This window comes from Lipotes vexillifer, unplaced genomic scaffold (assembly GCF_000442215.2).
Source record: "Lipotes vexillifer unplaced genomic scaffold, Lipotes_vexillifer_v1.1 scaffold196, whole genome shotgun sequence".
NCBI classification, from domain to species: domain Eukaryota; kingdom Metazoa; phylum Chordata; class Mammalia; order Artiodactyla; family Lipotidae; genus Lipotes; species Lipotes vexillifer.
The window spans coordinates 3,180,336-3,204,554 of NW_006775077.1; positions in this window are offsets into that span (position 1 = coordinate 3,180,336).

Genomic DNA, 24,219 nt, shown 5'->3' on the forward strand with positions numbered 1-24,219 from the left:
CAGGAATGCATGGGAAATATCTGTACCTTTCACCCGTCTTAGTATTTTCTGTTGCATGCACCTCAGCTCTGGGTTAGAGGTGAGGGTTGTACTTAATATCCTTCACACTGCATTGCTCTCCAGAGGTAACGGTGGTATAATTTGAACACATTTCTGATGAAGCATCAGCCTACCGAAAATATAGATTTAAAAATAAGAAAAGTAATTTAATTGTCTATAAATTTGTAAAATGTAAAATCTAAAATAGTTCTATTAAATATCATGTTCTATTAAAAAAAAAGATGTTTAAAAAAATGGATGGTTAAAATTCCCTCATGTCTGAAATCAAATGTTCCATGAAAGTTCTACTAAGATGATCTGAGAAAGAGCTAGAAGGATTGGTGCCCTGGTGAAGGGATTTGGATTTATTCATTTTAAGAAGTCCCTCTGCTCTTGGCTCAGAGCCGTTTCTTCTAAGCAAGCCCAGCGCTAGGAACCCACCATACCACACTCAGATGATACATGGAGAAATAGCGTCTATGAAATAGATCGGAAGGGGATCAAGGGGAGTGTTTTTTTTTATTTAAATGGCTTGACCTTAAGCATCATGAAACTAAACTATAGGGTTTTAACTCCTTTTACTTTTATACGTCTACACTTCTGATCTTTTGCTTTCTGTGTATCAGGAGTGGAAATAATCTGTACTTCTTTATCCCTTGTTAATGAAACCATAACACCTCGCTAACATTTCAAGCTGTCTGAGGTCCAAGTTGAGGTCAGCTGCCTCTCCATCCCCTGCTTACTGTGAATAAATAATGAACAATAAAAACCATCTACTGTTCCGGTAGGAAATGCTGGCCTGTATTTGCCTTGTTTGTACTTGCAATGAGAATTGCATCCTCATTTTCTGAAGACATGCCAGTTTGTCATAGACCAAGTTTAATGGCATTGTTGTGGCCCATGTTTAACAAAATTGTTTAAATGTGTTTAAATCTTTAGCTTATCTTTTTAAGAAGGCTCAATTTTGTTTTGCACTGTCTTTACTCTGCACAACCTTTCTCACAGGTTTTATTGCAAATTAGATCCTTCCAATCAGGAGATAGTGGCATGGGAGAAGTGAAAAGAATAGCAAAATGAAACTTCATTTTATTTAAAATTCAAATAGGCATCAAGAATCTTTGCTGAAAAAAGTCAGTTCGGATGGCACAGGGATCAAAAATAGGAACAGAAAACACACCTTTCCCCGTATACTTTTTATGCCTGCAGCAACTTGCAATCTGCTAGGCAAGTTCTTTTCTACGCCCTTCCTATGTCTAAACTACTTTCTTTGCAAAAAGTTAAAACAGATGCTAAAAAAGTAAATGATGTGTTTTTTTTTCTGGAGAAATTTATATTTCTCACAGAAAACTTCCCACCTGTTTTTAGCTAATATTCTGCTCTTCATAATGCAATTAAGGAATAACAAGAAATGTGAACCTTTAATATTAACATATACAAATTATAGTATTTATAAAAATTTTTTATAGAGTGTATCTTCTTTTTACTATCTGCCATTTCAAAGCTATATTAATTAACCAAATTAAGAATGTATATAGTATTCTGAGAATGATCTGTGTTCCATATATCCCAAAACCAAAGAAATTCTAAATCTGATTATTATTTAGTTTTTATATAAATTGGAATTTAAAAAAACTCACCCCCACCTTAAAGTTTATAAAATATAGAACTGATGAATGAATGACAAAATCTTATTCTCTCAAGGTCACTTAGATAGAATTAGGAAAACCAGCTAAATTGGTTTTTAAATGTTATATATTTAAAAAAAATAAAAAGCTGGGTGCTACCATCCTCTTCCTCCTTCTCAAACTACTGAGCACCTGCTGCGGGGTCTGTCTTAGATGCTGGGATGCAGGGAGGTGCGAGAGAAACTTCATCATCATTATCGCCATCATCATAATGACGGCCAACACCAGGGCTGGCACTAGGATGAAGATAGCAGGGCAACTGCCTCAGGCACAAAGTTTGAGAGGATGCCAAAAAACTCAGCAATCAGATAAAGAACGGTCACTCGCCTCACCCTACGCCCCACCCTGCCAAGAACTCACTGTCTGTGGTGTCCTGCTCTAAGAACTTGATTTGTATTTCTCCTGTAATGATTTTAATAACCTCCTTAGCTGACCCCATTCCAGTGGGGGAGTCACTTATGGTCAAGTCCATGCAGTTAGTAATTGGCAGAAGCAGAATTGGGACCCAGACTTGATGTTGCAAATAGAGTTTCTTTCCCTTTACCGCTGCACAGCACAGGGAGATCAGCTCAGCTGGATGCTTTGTGATGACCTAGAGGGGTGGGGTCGGGAGAGTGGGAGGGAGGCGCAAGAGGGAGGGGATATGGGAACATATGTATATACATATAACTGATTCAAATTGCTATACAGCAGCAACTAACACAACACTGTAAAGCAATTACACTCCAATGAAGATATTAAAAAAAAAAAACAGTTTAGTCTCTCTAGCATGGGCAGGCATGGAGTCACAGCTGCACAGAGGTCAATAAAAGTAGTTGCTGCTTCAGTGGATGAATGGATAGAGAAAATGTGATATATATGTAAATATGTATGTATGTATATTTCAGCCTTAAGAAAAGAAAGCAACCTGCCATTTGCACCAATGTGGATGGACCTGAAGGACATTATTCTAAGTGGGATAAGTCAGACACAGAAGGACAAATATTGCATGATCTCAGTTATATGTGGAATCTAAAAAAGCTGAACTCAGAAGCAGGGAGTAAAGTGGTGGTTGCCAGAGGCTGGGGTGGGGAATGGGGAGATGCCGGTCAAAGGGCACAAAGATTCAATTACCAGGATGAATAAGTTCTGGAGATCTAACGTCCAGCAAATGGTGACTGTAGTTAACAATCTGAAATTTGTTAAGAGAGTAGATCTTAAGTATTCTCACCATAAAAAAGAAAGAAAGAGAGAGAGAGAGAGAGAGAAAGAAAAAGGAAGGAAGGAAGGGAGGAAGGAAGGAAGGGAGGGAGGGAGGGAGGAAGGAAGGAAGGAAGGAAGGGAGGGAGGAAGGAAGGAAGGATGGATGGAAGGAAGGAAGGGAGGGAGGGAGGAAGAATGGAAGGAAGGGAGGGAGGGAGGAAGGAAGGATGGAAGGAAGGAAGGAAGGATGGAAGGAAGGAAGGAAGGATGGAAGGAAGGGAGGAAGGAAGGATGGAAGGAAGGAAGGAAGGATGGAAGGAAGGGAGGGAGGGAGGAAGGATGGAAGGAAGGAAGGGAGGGAGGGAGGGAGGGAGGGAGGAAATGGTAACTGTGTGTGGCAATGGATATGTTATAATCAGCTTGATTTTGGTGATCATTTCACAATGTATATGTATATGAAAACATCACGTTGTGCACCTTAAATACATACAGTTCCTGTTTGTCACGTACACCTCAATAAAGGTGAGAAAAGTAATGCTTCTTCACATCTCAAAGAGGACATAGCACCCACCTTTAAGGATGGATTTTCGTGCACTTTCATGTTAACAGTGTATATCTGACCACTCTGAGAACTGACCTGGACCTTCTGTCAAATGTTCTCTTTTTCTCTGTTCTGTTAAAAATCACACCCCTCTCTTTTCCGTGAGTCTCTAAATAAAATATCTGCCTTCGTACACCTTTGCACGAATGTAAACTTCATGTCTTCCAATTCCCTGTCTGCTTTAAAATAAAGGCACAAAGAGGTTGAAAACAGGGTCCTGTGTGATTACTGCTTCCGTTACTGCTTCCGTCCATCTTAAGGAAGCTTGTCAAAGTAGAACTTGGAAAAGGAAGGTCGATTTTCAGGAACTGAACGCTCTACTTAAATGAACAAAAAGCAGAGGAACTCATATTTTACTTCTGTGCAATTGCTGCATCTGAACATTATTACTGACTTTTTTTCCTTCGAGGGAACATTGTGATGCATTGAATGATTAAAGAAAACCTTGTCCGTTTGTGCTGTCTTGCTCCCGATAATGTGAATCAAAATTGCATTCTGCGTAACAAGGCTTGAAGGAATGGATTCCGTTTTGGCAAGTTTGAGACTTCATTCTCTTTTTATTCTAAGGAAAAACTCACCTAACAACTCTGAGATAATGAGACAAAAGACCGAGGAGAACAATGGTGCTAATGTGCGTCTAATCCTTTGCACTCCCTGTTCAAAGCCTCCTCCATCAAGTGCTATTATCCCTACTTTGCTGATGAAAAAATTAGTCTCAAAGGCACAAATGAGCCTCATACATCAGTTTCCCTGTAAGTGATTTCTCTTTCTTCTCAAGTATAGCAAAATCATAGATAAAAATGTTTGCAATTACCCATACCCTCAAAATGCCAGATTTATTCAATAAACATTTATTGAATATCCACTAAGTTCTGAGTGCAGATAATTCATGCCTGAACTCAGAAGGAGCAAGGTACAAGAGGGTGAAGCGATGCACGGAGGGGTCTCGGGAAGTTCTAGCTGCACCAGGCAATCCTTCCCCAATCCCTTCCTTGGCTGAGACTCACAAACCATCGGAATGGTGTGTTCAGACTCTTCCAAATATTGTTGAGAAAGGATTTCTTTCCTCCCAACCGAACCAATGAAATGTAATTAAAAATGATCATGGCAGATTTGGGCTGTGTGGGGCAGATGAAAGACAGGGAGATTTGGTTCCAGTTCTTACTGAGCCTTCTTAAGCAATTTCTAGAAACGGATTGAATGTCAGTGCTCTCGACTGTACAATGCTGATAAGGGTAACACTGGACTTCTCCATGAGTTGTGGGTTACTGTGGGTATAAAATAAAACAATGTGTGTGAAAGGACTTGTAAACGCTACGTCATTAATATTTTTTATTACTGTTGCTGTTACTTTTTAAAGCTTTTTTTTAAATCTTAATTTTTATTTATTTTTGGCTGAGTTGGGTCTTTGTCGTTGCACGCGGGCTTTCTCTAGTTGCGGCCAGTGGGGGCTACTCTTCATTGCGGTGTGTGAGCTTCTCACTGCGGTGGCTTCTCTTGTTGCAGAGCACAGGCTGTAGGCGCACAGGCTTCGGTAGTTGTGGCTCGCGGGCTCTAGAGCACAGGCTCAGTAGTTGCAGCGCACGGGCTTAGTTGCTCCGCAGTATGTGGGATCTTCCCCGACCAGGGCACAAACCCGTGTCCCCTGCATTGGCAGGCAGATTCTTAACCACTGCACCACCAGGGAAGTCCTTTTGCTGTTATTTTATTATTGAATTCTGGTCTAAAATCAACATCATCAAAAACACTCACTAAAGGGGTGGGAAGATTATAGAAGGTGTGAGGTTTTTTTTTGTTTTTGTTTTTTTTTCCAGTTGTTTTGAATCTAATAGAAATAGTTAGCATTTGGAATTTTATAATTTAAAGACCACTTTATCTATATTATCCTACTTCAGTCTCACCAAAACCCTGAAGCAGATAAGAAAAGCACTATATTTTTAGCCCTATTTTGTGTGATTGAAAAATTAAGCTCCCAAAGTGCTTGCCTATGGGAGATCAATTTATCAGTAACTGGTGAGTACACCCTGCCCAGGTTTGTTTCATGCATGAAAATGCCAAGGGTTTCCTTAGGGCATTTGGTACCCTGTGGCTGACCTCTGGCTGCCATCTTGGATTCAGGAGGGTTCTGATGGAGTAGTCTTATTGGTTCTACTCTGCTCCCCACCTGGCCCCAGCCTCTTTGAGGGTGAACTGCATCTGGTTTTCAGCTAATTTTTTTCTTTTTTTTTTTTTTTTTCCGGTATGCGGGCCTCTCACTGTTGTGGCCTCTCCCGCTGCGGAGCACAGGCTCTGGACGCGCAGGCCCAGCGGCCATGGCTCACGGGCCCAGCCGCTCCGCGGCATGTGGGATCTTCCCGGACCGGGGCACGAACCCTCAACCTGCATCGGCAGGCAGACTCTCAACCACCGCATCACCAGGGAAGCCCTCAACTAATATTAGTGGAGGTTGAGTATATTTACAGGAGTTATCCCTAAGGAGTTTGTGTGTCTACTAAAATAAGGAAGAATAGTGACTCTTATGTGCTAGTAAAATCAAAATGTCCATACTTTTGATGTACAGAAAATTCCATCATTAGTCCTTTAAAAAGACACATCTATCTGTTGAGTAAATTAAATCACTAAGGCTTACGATATGGATTTTCTTTCCTTTCTTTTTTTTTTAAACAACAGAAATTTATTGTCTCAGAGTGAGTTCTGGAGGCTAGAAGTCCAGAATCAAGATGTCAGCAGAACCGTGCTGTCTCTGAAGTCTCCGGGGAAGGATCCTTCCTTGCCTCTATCTAGCCTCTGGTGGTTCCGGAAATCCTTGGTGTTCCTTGGCTTGCTGCATTATACTTCCAATTTATGCCTCAATCTTCACATAATCATCTTCTCTCTGTGTGTCTGTGTCCAAATTTCTTTTTTCTTATAAGGACACATCACTGAAGTAGGGCCCACCCTGATCCATTATGACCTCGACTTGATTACATCTGCAAAGGCCCTGTTTTCAAATAAGGTCACATTCATAGGTTCTGGGGCTTAGGACTTCAGTTTGTCTGTTTGGGGAACACAATTCAACCCATAACAATTACAGTGTTATAATTATCATTCTTTTTGTGGATTTTCAATATAGCTTCGATTTTGCAACTTTAACATCATTATTGTGATACTATATATATACATTGATTTTTATAGTTCCAGGAATGTGAATTTAGGCATTAATAAATTTGCCATTTCTAAACAGCTATTTTCAAGTCACTGCTCTTATATAACACATCAGCCATCACGATGAAAGTAAGGAATTAGTCACTCTGAAAGTGCATTTCCAGCCCTGATAATTTTCACTTGTTTCCTGTGGAGCTTTATATTTCATTGTCAGAGTGAAAAAGGCATCTTCATTTCAATCAGAGAATTAATCTGTGTTGTGTGTACCAATGTGTTTTATTGGAGTCTCGAGGTGCTACCAAGCAGTGGTGAAAGGAAGGGAAGATGACAGCTGTTCTTACAGGACGGCAAAGGGGTAAAGTGAGAGACTCTTCCCATCAAGCCAACCACGCACTCATATACGTGTACATTTCTATAGACACAGCGCTCTCAGCTTGAGAAAAGCCTCAAATGCTACTCGTACTTATAAGTATATACTTCTACTAAATACTTATGCTTATATATATACTTATACATTTATATAAGTATATATAAGTATTATTTAGTATAAGTATATAAGTATAATATAGTTATACTATACATATGTAAAGTATCATATACATATGTATATATATACATATATAATAATACATGATATAACATAATATAGATATATATGTATGTGTATGTATAGTGTAGTTATACATATGCATATGTAGTATAATGCTATAACATATAATATTAAGCCATGTATAATATATATTATATACTTATATAGTATATATACTTATATATTATACTACCTATGCTATAATTAGATAGATGGATTTTGAAATTAATAAATTTTTAGGACTTTATAAAGCAATGTCAGCTATCAGCAATTTCATTTAAACCATTTTTACCCCATAGATCTTGAAGACCTAACCCAAAGCACTCCCAGAATTTGATGTATCCAGTAATATCATTTCTCCTCTCCCTTTACAATATTTGTTCTTCAGAGTCCTTTGGAAAATGTCATAAGAGGATTTTACCTACTCTATTTCCTGTCTTTCATTTCATTGATTCTCCCTGTAAAGTCAGATAAGTACATAACAATATCAGAAGGATGTGATTTTTTAAGCTTTTACAGCTAATATGATGCTGTTTTCTAGATGTCTTGGTGCACATTTTAGAGCATTCACACTCTTCCCAAAAGCAACTTTCCAAATATCGCTCACATGTTATTTGTGCATTTTGGAGACACAGTTCAGAGCTAAAAGAAAGGGACCCCCCCCCCCCATGATGAGCATGGATGAGGGATTAGGTGGCCCGCTGGGCAGTTCCAGCCTGCAGTCCTGCACGTCATCTGTCAGGGACAATGGCATAATTAAGGCACTCATCTTCATTGCTCATTGTTGTTGTCATTTTCAATGTTATTTTGTAAAATAAAAGTAAACTTGGGGAGGGAGATCAGAGTAAAGTAAGCAAGGGATTAAAGCCGGGAGGCTGATGCGCACTTTGGAGCCCGGGTTTGTCCCAGTTCCGCCACCTGTTCGCTGTGTGTCAGGTCGCATGACATCTCTGAGCTTCTGCCCTTGTGTCTGTAGATTGCTGATGATTATTGTACCCACCGCCCAGGGCTCTAGGGAGTATGAATGCTAGTATGTTTGTAGTACTTAGAGCAGTTCCTGGCACATAGTAAACATTATATAAATGTTAGTCAGTGCTATTACTGTTGTTTTATTACTATATCTAAGAGGGGTGATGGTGAATAACTTAAAAAATTAAACAACTAAGAAATAAAAGCGATGTTGTCATTATAATCATTTCCAATAGTGAAAGTACATAATGAGTGTATAATATATAGGGATGGAGTTTCCTTCTTTCTGACCATTTCTTACAGACAGAGAATCTCATTGAAACAGTTGTACCACAGCTAACTGGCAAAAACCACATCCTCCGAGGACGAACAGGACGCCAGCTGGAAATTGTCTTGGCCTTCTGGTTTTAACCTGATCTTTTATTGGCTGATTAAACATCTAGATCTGTTTTAATTCTTTGGCTGTTGACTCTAACCACTGGCTTGGAAAACAAACCCCACCTTATTGGAACTGAGTATGTGTAATATTTATTCATGGGAGAAGTGATGGTGGGCCACAGACTCACATCTATAAACTACAAATACACACAGGTTACATGAACCAGAGAGGTGTCCTAACACAGAGGTGGTCCACCGGGATAGTAGGGAATGAATGTGACCTTTCAAGAAAGGCAGTTAAAATGAAACGTTCTATTGGATCAAGGGAAATATGTACTTGTCACAGTATCAGAGGATTAAAATCTTTTCCAGCCCTAAAAGAAAACCCCGTCACAGAGATTCAAGGTTTTGAAGTCTCTGATGGAGGGGAATTCCCTGGCAGGGACTGGGGAGATTGCTTAGTGTTGGGATAAAATGTGCTCCAGCTGGGTGAGCATGAATGAACCCCACTCGAGGAGCATGGCCATGTAGTTTATTACCCACTCAGGGTCGTTTCTGTAGCATAAAGGGCACTAATAAGAATTATCCTGGGGCGAGTGCTATAACCTGGGATGGTGCAGGTGAACTGAGGGTCTCTCTAGGTTTGAAAAAAATCTAGAGAGGCAAACGCTTAGCAAAATGCCACTTCACTGTTCAATATCCAGACTGAGTCCAAATGAGTCCTAGATGACAGAACCTTCCAGAACCGTGGATGGGCATAGGGATACTCTGATCTACTGGGTACCTGACTGAGGGAGAAGTGATTACATAAACAGGATGCGAAACTTCCCGTTCCCTCCCTGGGGATTTCTTTTTCTTTAGATGACTCACTTGAAGGGAAAAAGCCAAACATATACAGGAGATTTTTAGCCAGATCTTCACATAGGGGTGGAAGAGAATTGAGGTGGGCAGAGTGTTAAAAGTCCTCTTGCAGTGAAATTTTCATTTAATGCATCATTCTGGCCTCTGACCCGGAATGGGACAGTTACGAATACATTCTGCTAATGTCCATTTTTGCTGCTCCCAGAGGCAGACTCAGCCCCATTATTATATTTATTTTGACATTAAAAGTTACAGTTCCTTCTATACTCTCACGGAGTCAAAGCTTTCATTTCCTTTAGGGTGAAGCTAATTATTTTGGAAGTTTTCCATTCGAATTATTTTTAAAAGGATGATCCCTTATGACTTGCAAGGTGTGACTTAAGGGATAAAAAGCAAAATGAGAAGCGATTCCATACAAGCTAAGGGAAAAGAAATGCCTTTCTAGCTGAGCGTCTGACGTGTCTCAAGCACCAGATAAATGGTATTGCTGTTATCAGTACCCGAATTCCAGCATTGATTTCTCTGAGCTCCATACTTGTATTGCAGACTGTTTACTTGACGTCTCCATGTACGCGTTTGAGAAAATATCTCATGCTCTGCATAACCAAAACAGACGCTGGATTTTCATCTCCTAAATTGTTCCTTCTCAGGTCTTTATCATTCATCCCTTTATTCAATTTTTTTTCCTGAAATATGTACTGAGTACTGACTATGTGCCAAGCAGTGATACAGACACTGCTAATACAGGTGATCTAGACACTGCTAATACAGCAGTGATCTAGACAGACACAAACCTGTGTCTTCATGGAGCTTGTTCACTGATGCAGGAAACAAAAGAGTAAACAAATAAATATATCCCGTAATGCCAAAGAGTGATAATTACTCTGAAGAAAAATAAAACCATGTTAAAGTTCTTAGAACAGCATCTCTGTAAGCCTTGATATTATAAAATGGAAATCTCTTTTTCTTAAATTTGCCAGTGGCCTCTTATAACCCAGAGCAAAAATAATCCAAAACCTTCATGGTTTTACATTTGGTATCTAGCTTTATCTCATTGTATAATTCCCAGTACTCAGCGGGTTCAAGCCACATTTTCTTCCTCCTGTTCCTTGACTTTTCCACACGTTTTCCCTCCTCACCACCTTTCCTCCTTATTCCTCTGTCTGTGATACTGTTCTGCATATCTTCATGTGGTTGTTTCCTTCTAGCATTCAGGTCTCAGCTCCAATGCTGCCTCCAAAGAGAAGCATTCTTGACATCCTTGCTGAATTTACCCATCCCATTGCTCTTACCTTTTTCTGCTTCATGTGATGCTCCATAGCACCTGTCTTTTTGGCTTACTTGTTTACACTGTATTTCCTCCTGGCAGGATGTAGGCACCGTGATCAACAGGTCTCACCTGTGTTTGTTCGCGGCTGTATCATTACTGCTTAGAAGAGTGCTTGGCATACAGTAGGTAATCAGCAGATGTTTGTTAAATAAATTAATATACTGTTCCTTTTAAAACTTTGGGTAAAATTTAAGAAGGTAAGATCAAGTCCCTTCTGAGTCCTCTTCCAACCAAGAGGAATTTTGTTGTTCATGTGTTGGAAAATATTTAGTTTACACAGCATGGCAGTAGCATATCATCAAAGACGTATAAAGTTGTTAAAATCAGGGAAGGTGTCGTGGGCGTTCTTCAGGTAATGAGTTAGGAGATAAAGGCACAGGTACCCTCTCATGTGCCACCTTAAATGCTTTGCACCTGAAGGCTGGAAGAGTGAAATGATTAGCTCAAGGAAGTCTAATTTGCTAGTTGTGCTGCGTTCTCAAAACCAAAGACAGTGTGCAAACACATCTTCAATACGTTCCAGTATTTGCTTTTCAAATGAAAACATGAGAGGACAGGTTGGAGACCAAATCTTATTATGAGAAAATGAAAGGGGAAAAAAGTTTCTCAGAATTTTTTTTTAACATCTTTATTGGAGTATAATTACTTTACATTGTTGTGTTAGTTCCTGCTTTATAACAAAGTGAATCAGCTATACGTATACATATATCCCCATATCTCCTCCCTCTTTCATCTCCCTCCCACCCTCCCTATCCCACCCCTCTAGGTGGACACAAAGCACCGAGCTGATCTCCCTGTGTTATGCAGCTGCTTCCCACTAGCTATCTATTTTACATTTAGTAGTGTATATATGTCAGTGCTACTCTCTCACTTTGTCCCAGCTTACACTTCCCCCTCCCCATGTCCTCAAATCCATTTTCCACATCTGTGTCTTTATTCCTGTCCTGCCTTTAGGTTCTTCAGAACCATTTATTTTTGATTCCATATGCATGTGTTAGCATACGGTATTTGTTTTTCTCTTTCTGACTTATTTCACTCTGTATGACAGACTCTAGGTCCATCCACCTCACTACAAATAACTCAATTTTGTTTCTTTTTATGGCTGAGTAATATTCCATGGTATATATGTGCCGCATCTTCTTTATCCATTCATCTGTCGATGGACACTTAGGTTGCTTCCGTGTCCTAGCTGTTGTAAATAGAGCTGCAATGAACATTGTGGTACATGACTCTTTTTGAATTATGGTTTTCTCAGGGTATATGCCCAGTAGTGCGATTGCTGGGTCGTATGGTAGTTCTATTTTTAGTTTTTTGAGGAACCTCCATACTGTTCTCCATGGTGGCTGTATCAACTTACATTCCCACCAACAGTGCAAGAGGGTTCCCTTTTCTCCACACCCTCTCCAGCATTTATTGTTTCTAGATTTTTTGATGATGGCCATTCTGACCAGTGTGAGGTGATAACTCATTGCAGTTTTGATTTGCATTTCTCTAATGATTAGCGATGTTAAGCATCCTTTCATGTGCTTGTTGGCAATCTGTATATCTTCTCTGGAGAAATGTCTATTTAAGTCTTCTGCCCATTTCTGGATTGGATTGTTTGTTTTTGTGCTAGTGAGCTGCATGAACCGCGAGATTAATCCTTTGTCAGTTGCTTCATTTGCAAATATTTTCTCCCATTCTGAGGGTTGTCTTTTGGTCTTGTTTATGGTTTCCTTTGCTGTGCAAAAGCTTTGAAGTTTCATTAGGTCCCATTTGTTTATTTTTGTTTTTATTTCCATTTCTCTAGGAGGTGGGTCAAAAAGGATCTTGCTGTGATTTATGTCATAGACTATTCTGCCTATGTTTTCCTCTAAGAGTTTTATAGTGTCTGGCCTTACATTTAGGTCTTTAATCCATTTTGAATTTATTTTTGTGTATGGTGGTGTTAGGTAGTGTTCCAATTTCATTCTTTTACATGTAGCTGTCCAGTTTTCCCAGCACCACTTAATGAAGAGGCTGTCTTTTCTCCATTGTATATTCTTGCCTCCTTTATCAAAGATAAGGTGACCATATGTGTGTGGGTTTATCTCTGGGCTTTCTATCCTGTTCCATTGGTCTATATTTCTGTTTTTGTGCCAGTACTATACTGTCTTGATTACTGTAGCTTTGTAATATAGTCTGAAGTCTGGGAACCTGATTCCTCCCGCTCCTTTTTTTTTCTCAGGATTGTTCTGGCTATTCGGGGTTTTTTGTGTTTCCATACAAATTGTGAGATTTTTTGTTCTGGTTCTGTGAAAAATGGCATTGGTAGTTTGATAGGGATTGCATTGAATCTGTAGATTGCTTTGGGTAGTGTAGTCATTTTCACAGTTGATTCTTCCAATCCAAGAACATGGTATGTCTCTCCATCTGTTTGTATCATCTTTAATTTCTTTCATCAGTGTATTATAGTTTTCTGCATATGGGTGTTTTGTCTTCTTAGGTAGGTTTATTCCTAGATATTTTATTCTTTTTGTTGCAGTGGTAAATAGGAGTGTTTCCTTAATTTCTCTTTCAGATTTTTCATCATTAGTATATAGGAATGCAAGAGATTTCTGTGCATTAATTTTGTATCCTGCTATTTTACCAAATTCATTGATTAGCTCTAGTAGTTTTCTGGTGGCATCTTTAGGATTCTCTATGTATAGTATCATGTCATCTGCAAACAGTGAAAGTTTTACTTCTTCAGAAATTTTTTTTGATCAAGATCTTCATGTAGAAAACATCGTGCCATCATCATATAAATGTCATTGGTTGTTACCACAAATGTGTTTTCTGTTAATTTGGATTTTAGGAGATACTAGACATATCTGTGCTCAAATTTTTATTTTATCAACAATTCAGACAAAATAGAGGAGGACTGTGATATCTAAGACTCACAAGCACAGTGATTCTTTGGAATCTTAACTTTTAAAAAATATGGAAACATCCCTGAGGTCTTTGTGAGAAAATTCAGTGAATATGTGCATTTCCCAGATCCGCTCTAAGTTTGGCCCTCAAAGCCGTATTTCATTCCATGGCTGTATGTAGATCTTGGTATTGTTTTGGCAGGCTAAGCATGGGGGTTTATATGACAACCTGAAGCGTGGCACGAGGTCCGTAGTGCTTTGGACGCCTGCCATGTGTGTACAGACGTGTCTTGTGGCCTTATTGCAAGGAAGCATCTCAGGGGAACATTCTATACCTAAGAATCAAAGAGGGAGGAATAGCCAGAGTGAGGATTAATATCTTCTGAGGAAGATGAGGACTCATTTGTTCTAAATCCTGTTTAATGATTGCTTTTCCACGAGGCTCCTTTGAAGGCTTGATCGCAGAATAAATGAAAACTCATCCTTAGAAACCACAGCACCTCGTTCAGTCACAGTTTGGGCTCGGTGGTTTGGTGTCCTTCCAAGACAGCCGTCCGTAGAGGAAAGCTTTGGCACTCTGGATCATGTGCATCAATAAGTCTTGAACTTTTGGGCAAATAAGAACACTTTCCTCTCCCCCCTGGCCGTTTTCCTGTCCCTACAGTTTGGATGTCTTACCCCTCCATTGTGAGAGCTGCTGTCCAGACCTTCTTGCCTATACAATCGAGCCTGGTCTGAGGTCAGCTAGAGCCCCGGGTGGAGATACATTCCCGGCCCACAGTACTGTGACCCTGTGAAACCCCTGGACCCCAGGCCGACTCTTCTAACCCTCAACTCCCCTCTTCATTATGACAGGTGATCCCGATTTCATAGGGCCTGTGTTCCTATTAAACCCAGTCTCATTGGCTCTTGCTTAAAACCTGCGTTTTGTCTGTTGGATGGGAGTTTGGACGCTTGGGTGCTTTTCTCTTAGCTCCTGTGATCCCCATCTCCCGTCTCCCGTGGCCCTATCCCTTGTTCAGATGTTCCTCTTTTGTATACGACCTGCCGGGCTCCAACTGAGGAGAGGTTGTAGCCACTGCTGCACCCCTGGCACCTCCAAGTCACGTGGGTTATTCAAGAAACATCTGTTGTCTGATTTTTGTCTTCCTCACTTCTGCTTCACGTGGCTCAGCTGGTTCCTTGCTCCAGGCTCTGCATTTGTACCCACCCCTGGCCAGGGTTCCCCTGCTGGGATTTCTCCTCTCCTCAACCCCTGTCCCGTCTTACTTCTTTAGGTTTGGCTTCTTCAGCCACAGCCCGCTTCCACCTTGTCCCTGGTGCTCACAATGAAGCAGGCGCATTGAATCCAGAATGTGGGTCCAAGTTCCAGTAGGAAGTTCAGTCTTACTGATGAGAATCCAGTCTTTTCTTTTGAGATTAAATCACAGATGGTAGCCAGGCATTTTTCACTATCAGGTGAAAATGAAAAAGAAGTCTGCCTACTTTAAATAATTAGAATATAAAAAGATATAATTTTAGAAGCATTAAGATCCTCTTAATAAATGTTTAATATTCTTTTGTAATTCACCCATTCTCTATAGATGAACATTGGTTGAGTTGATGACTTTAAATATAGACAAAGAAGATACAAGGCTATAAATCTAAAAATCTAAAATGAGCAAAACAATGAAGCAAATTAGAAATTAGTTAATGTATTTTTATTATAGTTCCTAAAAGAGAGTACCTAATACCTAATGCCTAATTTCTATTAAAGAAGATTTTAATGTAGACATTAAGCTTCATTATATATGTTTCTAAGTAATAATCCACTTCTACCAATTTTTCAATCTAATTTCTGGAATTGAACTATAATTTTTGCTAATTAAGATGTATGTGCTTGGAAATTGCATTAGAATCTTAAATGTGTGAATGGTTAAAAAATGGCTTAAAATGCTGTCAACTGAAACATTCCTCAGATTCTCTGATTTATCAAAGAGATGCTCTTATAACTAGAAGGAGGCCACAGCTTCATGTGGCTCTAGGGGCTTGGCAGGAACATAAATTGGGACCTAAATACTTGGCCATAGTGACCGACTACTGGGCCATAGGGAGTGGTGAGGACTGTGACAAACTAGAGGATGCATAATTTACCTAACAACATTCAAATTAAATAAATTTGAAAAGCCCACCTGTTTGTCCTGGTTAAACAAATATGTATGAAAGATGCCGAAGACTAGTGAGTCACCTGTTTGCAAAAACTTTGAGTGTATTTTTAAATCCACACATGGTATAAGTTTAGAGTGTATCAAATATGTCTTGATATTTTAAAATGTCTTAAATATTTTTAAGACAAATTGTATCTAAAGTGATATTTTAAATAAGTTGAAGTTGAGAATGTAGCCAAATGATCACTGGATATTGTTCCCTTGATAAATACTGAGAGCAGAGACTGATCCTGCCCACGACTGCGGGTCTCTGTTTAAGTCTGCAGACTGGGCTAGGGGCCCTGTGCCTGCTCTGGGCTGGCATCTTATTGGGTGTATAGGTCCTGACCCACCAGCCTGGTGAGGGCCAGTCCTCACTCCGTATGCCTTGGGTTTGATCAAGGGGAGAGAGACGCTCTCATCTCCCCTACACCCCTTTGCCCTTGCCCTCCTCTAAGGAATGGGATTCTGGGGAAAGGGCTTAACGTCCACCTCTGATACTACTAGCATATTGTCAATATTTGTAGGAGAGGTGAGGGTGTTTTACCTTTATTTGTACAACAAACAATTAGAATTACGTTAGTTCTGCAGAGCTGATGAGTAAGTTGAAAGTGTGTGTGTGTGTGTCCGTGTGTGTGTCTGTGTGTGTGTCTGTGTGTGTCTCTTTGTCTCTGTGTGTATGTCTTTGTGTGTGAGTGTGTGTGTCTGTGTGTGTGTGTGAGTGTGAGTGTGTGTGTGTGTGTGTGTCTTTGTGTGTGTGCGGAGAGAGAGAGGTTGACTTGAATGTATTGTTAATGTTTGCCCATGGTAGAAGTGTTAAATTTCAGAGAAAATTTGGTGGGAAACAATGATGGTCTAAAAAATCTCATAAAATACCTAGTGTGTAAATAAATAATTTACTGGTAACACCAGGTTTTAAGTGATCAGAATTTTCTCCAGTCTCTCTCAAAGCATAATGGTTCTCTAGGTATTGGGTAAACAATTCAGTATAAATACATCTTGGAATGTTAAAAAATAAACAAGGATGTATTTATTGCCTCCATTTTTCAGTTAGTTAGGAAAATTGGCTGAATAGCAGAGTCAAGTTCAGATTGTTAATAATGTTGAACAATTATGGGAATTTCACTACTGTTTTATATATATATGCAAATGAGAGAGAGAGAGATTAGAAATGTGTTGGTGCTATCAGTTTCAGAATAAAAGTTATCCCTCTAATAAATCTTTTAGTGTAGCAGAGTTTGTGCTGCTTTGTGGAGAGAGGAAATGGAAGAGGAGGTGTCTCACTATCAGTTTAGGGGGGTAGGGAACCCACCCTTCCTACAGGTCCCATAGCCAGGAGAAGCCATCTGGAAGGCTGGCTACCTCACCCTGGTGGCTGCAGCTCAGCCCCTTCTGCACTGTCCAGATTCTCTTCCAAGCCATAGCTCTTTCTCTGGTTTCAGACTTTCTGTCCATGACTGGGTCCCAGGTGAAGATTCAGAACATCAGTAACTCATTTCATATGTATCTACAGTCTGGAGCCAGGCTGCTTGGGTTCAAATCCTGGCTTAAGTGGGTGCTTTCGAGCGTGTGCTGACCCCTCCGTGTCTCCAGTCCCTAATCTGTAAAATGGGAATAATAACTTGGTTGTTGTCAGGATTAAATGTGTTCATTGAAGGGGGTGTGCAGAGTAATCCCTCCTTAAATATTAACCATGTTACTATACTTTTCAGATGTACACTTGCTTATCTTTATCCACTGGAAGTATTCATTATCGGTGACCACGAGCACTAGAAAGGGGTCACGGCAACTATACGGTTAAGAAACAAGCAAGGCATAATCATATACCTTCCAATTCTTTGGTCACTTCAAGAACTGAGGTACTTTCTTTTTACAACTCTAGTAATGTGGGGTTTTTTTGCTTAGAATCCACAAATCCTGCTGGTTTTGGATAGCGTGGGGCTGGCTTGATAGAAGTCTATGAACAGCCCTCACCTCCTTTCCTCTGGTGAGTTTCTTTCACTCTTTACTATGGCCGTTGAATTTTTCCTGCACATCTAATTTCTTCTTGGAATGGAAGGCAATGCCCGGGGACACGGTTCTGAGCCATTTTGCTCTGTCAATGGAAATGACGAGGTCACGTTTGACAGGTTGCGAAGGTCACCTGAGTGCGAGGATTGTGCTGGGCTTGCTTAATAGTGCTCAGGAGAGTAGCTGTCATGTGAGCAGCCTGGCTCCACTGCAGGAAGATAAGATTGGCCTTGGAATGTCACCTCTTTGGTGGCCTGAAGTTTCACTAAACTGACAAAGAGTAGCTGTAAGGATCTTAGGTGGGATGCACTTGGTTTAGTTGTGATGGTTGGGGGAGGGTGTTGAAACCTGAGGATGTGGCCATTAGATGCTCCTGTAGTAGTGGGTAGGCTGAGGTAAGAAGTTCCTGGATTCTGTAGCATTTCCTGGAGGAAAAATGAAGTCTTCTTTTTACCTAGTGCCTGTCCTGAATAGTGTGTTTGGGAAGGAGAAACGCTTAGCAAGGTTTAAGACTGAGTCTCATGTTACGAACACAGCACAGTAATGGTGGTCACGGTAGGTAAAATTTCCTTGTTTAAATAGATGATTACTGCATCTTTTCAGTTTCAGCTCGTGTCATCAGCATTTCAGGTGGAGATATAGAAGCGGTAATTGGCAAAGTGGTCATTTTCTTTTTTTCTACATTGTCTAGGAGCCAAGACCTTGAGGCAATTTCTTTTAACTGACGTCCCAGATTCTCAGGGCTGCCTTTGTGGCTGGCAGGTCCCCACCACGGTCAGTGGGGGGAAGATACAGCCTTGCTCCTTTGTCATCACTATTCTTCCATTTAAATAATTAGGGAGTAGAGAATGTGGTCTAAGCATGTAATGAGTTGAACTTTATTGGATGTGGGAAACATATGTGTAATTTTGGAACATAGTGTTTTAAATGATGGACAGGTCATTGTGACGAAAGAAACGGAAGAACAGCTTCAGGGCTACCAGCACATTTTGGCTTCTGTAGGAGGCTTTGCTTGCTTGCTTGGGGGGCAGGAAGAACCGGGTTCCTGATTGGCTAATTCAAAATTAAACAGCTCCCTCCCGCCTTGGGGACTTCCCGCCCTGTGAAGGGTATAAAAGCCTCGCCCGACTGTTAGTCGGGGTTTCACTCACTTCTCTCTGAGTGGGACCCTGTCCGGACAGTTTGTGTAAGCTTCTATACTTGTACTTGTATAAATCCTTTGCTAATCTTTCTACTTGGTGTTAGTGATTCTCGGGTGTCCTTGGTTGGGACACGGGTCACATTTACCGGGGAACTTGACTCCAGGCGTGTGGCTCCCGGACTGCAACAGTCATCTTTGAGTCCAGGAAGCAGTTGAAAAGAATTGGCAGCTAAGGCTGTTGATTGAAAAATGGACAAATTTCAATGTATAGAACAAATATAGGTGAAATTAGCTTATTGCTAATACAGGAGACTCAGTAACTGAGTTGAGAAGGTGGGTCCAAGTGAGGTGTAAGAAAGTCCAGCAATATCATAGCAGCTGGAAAACTGGGAAACTTAGTCCTGTTGATCAAGCCCATGGATATGTGAGAACTCTGTTCATTTGTCTGAATGAGATAAGTTTTTGTGACTATGGCTGTGTTATAGAACATATAATTTAGATATTTGTCAATACTGTAGACTATATATATATAGAGAGAGACAATACTGTAGACAAATACTTGGCAAAAGTATTTAACCAAAAAGATCTGGTTATATAATAGTCCTAGTAAATCATTCTGCAGAAACTGATAGACTAGTGAAAAAGTAAGGGAAAAAGGAACATTTAAGGTAATATTGACCTTAAGATAATAGAGTTTCCAGAATGTTCTATCAGAGCTGGGCTGCATCTGAGTTCAGGCTGCTGAGCCCTGTGTGCTCACCCTCCACCTTCTGTTTCACCCTAAGCTATCTTATGAGCAGTCCTGACATTCACCATTTGTGCCAGGTGGCTTTCTGTATCAGCTGGGGCTCCTGGAGCTGACCTTTTGGTTTCTTCCTCATCAGTGAAGACTAGAGCTCCTAACAGCTGTCCTAAAAGCAGTCGGAAGCTGGTCCCTGATCAGCAGAAGGGTTTAAGAATCCATCAGCCTGGAATAAGTGTCATACACGGAGCTCAGGAGGGACAGTTCATCAATGTCTTAGGTAACCCTGGTATTTGGCCCGGTACTGAGTGTGCCGTGGAAAGTTAAGGTGCTTAAAAAATTATTCTCATTTTTTGTAAGAAGCACAATCCTTTGCATCTTTCTACTTGGTGTTAGTGATTCTCGGGTGTCCTTGGTTGGGACACGGGTCACATTTACCGGGGAACTTGACTCCAGGCGTGTGGCTCCCGGACTGCAACAGTCATCTTTGAGTCCAGGAAGCAGTTGAAAAGAATTGGCAGCTAAGGCTGTTGATTGAAAAATGGACAAATTTCAATGTATAGAACAAATATAGGTGAAATTAGCTTATTGCTAATACAGGAGACTCAGTAACTGAGTTGAGAAGGTGGGTCCAAGTGAGGTGTAAGAAAGTCCAGCAATATCATAGCAGCTGGAAAACTGGGAAACTTAGTCCTGTTGATCAAGCCCATGGATATGTGAGAACTCTGTTCATTTGTCTGAATGAGATAAGTTTTTGTGACTATGGCTGTGTTATAGAACATATAATTTAGATATTTGTCAATACTGTAGACTATATATATATAGAGAGAGACAATACTGTAGACAAATACTTGGCAAAAGTATTTAACCAAAAAGATCTGGTTATATAATAGTCCTAGTAAATCATTCTGCAGAAACTGATAGACTAGTGAAAAAGTAAGGGAAAAAGGAACATTTAAGGTAATATTGACCTTAAGATAATAGAGTTTCCAGAATGTTCTATCAGAGCTGGGCTGCATCTGAGTTCAGGCTGCTGAGCCCTGTGTGCTCACCCTCCACCTTCTGTTTCACCCTAAGCTATCTTATGAGCAGTCCTGACATTCACCATTTGTGCCAGGTGGCTTTCTGTATCAGCTGGGGCTCCTGGAGCTGACCTTTTGGTTTCTTCCTCATCAGTGAAGACTAGAGCTCCTAACAGCTGTCCTAAAAGCAGTCGGAAGCTGGTCCCTGATCAGCAGAAGGGTTTAAGAATCCATCAGCCTGGAATAAGTGTCATACACGGAGCTCAGGAGGGACAGTTCATCAATGTCTTAGGTAACCCTGGTATTTGGCCCGGTACTGAGTGTGCCGTGGAAAGTTAAGGTGCTTAAAAAATTATTCTCATTTTTTGTAAGAAGCACATCGTGCCAATCATATTTCCATAAGATCATTTTTCACCCCTTGCAAGGCCAGGAACGTGAGAGGGAGTGGAACTTGAAGGTGTACAACTTGTGAAAAAGATCGGCAAATGTCATGATTTCTATAACCGCCCGGTCTTCATCTCCTACCGTCCCAATCGTTCCATCTTCACACTTCTCACCCTGACTTTTGTCAGATGTTTTCTTCCATTTTCCAGACCGCCGCCTTAGAGATATAAGCAGATTTGTGTATTAAAATGTTGGTTTTTAAAACATTCTAGACCTTTACTAATTCCAGGAGAGTATGTACAAAAGCCTCCGAGTTCCCCTTAAATGAAAGAATTGGATCTAAACAAAGGGAAAGGTGCTGATTTTGCAGTATGCATAGGCTCTACCTGATTTGGCTCTGGGCCATACAAAGTCAGTTGCTGCTGGAACCGAGTGTGCAGTCTATTTAAAGAAACTCACCTCTATGGAGCTGCAGTGTCCTTATCACGGCCACTAGCCCCATGTGGCTATGGAGCTCTTGCAATATAGCTTGCCCGAATTGAGATGTGCTTTAGGCATAAAATATACATTGAATTTCCAGGATTTACTGTGGAAAAAGATTGTAAAATATCTTACTGATAATTTTTATATTGGTTGCATGTTGAATGGTAATACTTTGGCTATATTAGGTAAAATGAATTATTGAAATTAATTTTACCTCTTTTTTACTTTTATAATGTAGCTGCTAGAGAAGTTAGTATTACATATACGGCTTGAATTACATGTGTATTGGGCAGTAATGCTATAGACTCAATAGTAAATGTCTTCAGGGAAGTCACAAAATGTTTCTAAATGATAACCTTATAGTGGCAAGAATTTTAAAAAAACAAAATCCACCCTGAAAAGAATGGCTTTTAAAGAGAGCCAGTGTTCACTATCTGTTTTTAATTAGGTAACAGTGAGTTCACATGACAAGGAGAAAATTTCCTGGGAGTTAATAGGGGCTGAGACAGCAGAAAAAGGAGGAGGTTATTTGCTACGTTCTAGGTAATGCATATGGCTGGATTTACATGATAACTTAATTTGGATGGTAAAGAAATAGTCATAAAAATATGGATTCTTCTAAATATCTAGAGGTATAAAACCCAGTAAAGGAGGATTATGTAGTTGACGAAACATGCAGGTTTTTAGGGAATTATTTTTGGTTTTTATTGCTTAGCTAGTCAAATGGAGCTAATACTGGGAGAATCATTGCCATGACCAATATAAGAGGAATCGTAAGAATTCTACAAGTGGGAAGTTTTGCAGTCAGAAAAGAAAAGAAGTATAAATTGCTTCAAAGAAGTGATACCTAAAGGATCTTCCTAGTACCAATCAGGATTAAATTGTGAAAAGGTGAATGAGGGTTATCTGTCTGGCCTATTGGGATTTTTAGTTAAGGTGGACATTTTTCATATATTTTTCAGTATTCCAAGGACATGTGGGTTGATAATCATATCACCCAACACAAATGGCCAGAAAATGGTCACGCTGGCAACCAAAGCAAAGGTTTTTAGAGTACTGGAAGAGAATTGAAAATGAGAATTACTTGATTCTTCATTCACATGTAGCTGTTACTTGTTATGGAATTTTCTCTTCAACTTTACTGAAGCATAACTTACCTAAAATAAAATGTTTTCATTTTAAGTGTACAGTTGGATGGATTTTGAAAAAATGTGTTCAGTCATGTAACTCCAACCCCAACCAAGGTACAGAACAATGCTATCACTCCAAAAAACTGCCTGGGATCCTTTGTGACAATCCCCTAACCCCCTCTGCAGGCCATCAGTGATATGATTTATAACACTTTTGATTAGTTTTGCTTCTTCTAGAACTTCATATCAAGGGAATCATGCACTTTTTAGTATCTATCTTCTTTAGCTCAAGATAAATGCTGTTATATGTATCAATACTTAATGCCTTTTTGTTGCTGAATAGTATTCCATCATATGTATAAGCACATTCTATTTATCCCTTAACCTATTGCTGGCCATTTGGATTGTTTCCAGTTTTGGGCTATCTTAAATAAATCTGCAGTATAAACATTCACAGGCAGGTTTTGTGTGGACATACATTTTCAAATCAGTTGGTAAAAACCCAGAGGCAAGATTGATGATTATATGGTAAGATTATGTTTAGGTTTGTAAGAAACTACCAAACTATCTTCCAAAGTGGCTGCACCATTTTGAATTTCCACCAACAATGAGTGAGTGTCCCTGTTGCTCTGTATCCTTGCCAGTATGAGGTGTCTGTTCAGATCTTTTGCCTACTTTTTAATTGGGTTGGGGTTTTTTTATTGTTCAGTGTTAAGAGTTTTTGCATATTTAGGTCCAAGCCTCTAAGCATGCCTTGAGCTGCATCCTCTAGGTTTTTAGTATGTTGTGTCTTAATTTTCACTCATGTTAAAATATTTTAATTTCCCTTGTGACTTCTTCTGGACCCATTGGTTACTTAGTAGTGTGTTGTTTAATTTCCACATATTTGTAAATTTCCAAGATTTCTTTCTGTTATTATTTTCCAATTTCACTCTATTGCAATTACAGAATGTACTTTGTATAATTTTAATCCTTTTAAATTTATCGAGGTTCATTTTATGAACTAGATTACGGTCTATCCTGGAGATTATTCTGTGTGCTCTTCAGAAGAATGTGTATGCATATCTCGTTGGGTGGAATGTTTATAGATGTCTGTTATTCTAGTTTGTGTGTGACATTGTTCGAGTCTTTTGTGTCCTTGTTGATTATCTGCCTGGTCATTCTGTCTATTATTGTAAGTAGGGTGTACTGAAGTCTCCAACTATTTATGTTGAATTGTCTATTGCTACCCTCAATTTTATTAGCTTTTGCTTCATGTATTTTGGGGCACTGTTATTAGGTGAATATATGTTTATAATTCTTACTGATGGATTGACCCCTGTTAACATTATAAAATCTCTCTCTTATATGCATGTAAAGAAGTCTATGTTATTATGTCAGGTAAATCAAGTGCATTAGAACAAACGTAAAGGCAATCAAGGATGGATGTCTGAGGTGGACCCCACAGTGAGAAACAGGACCATTTAGGGAAAG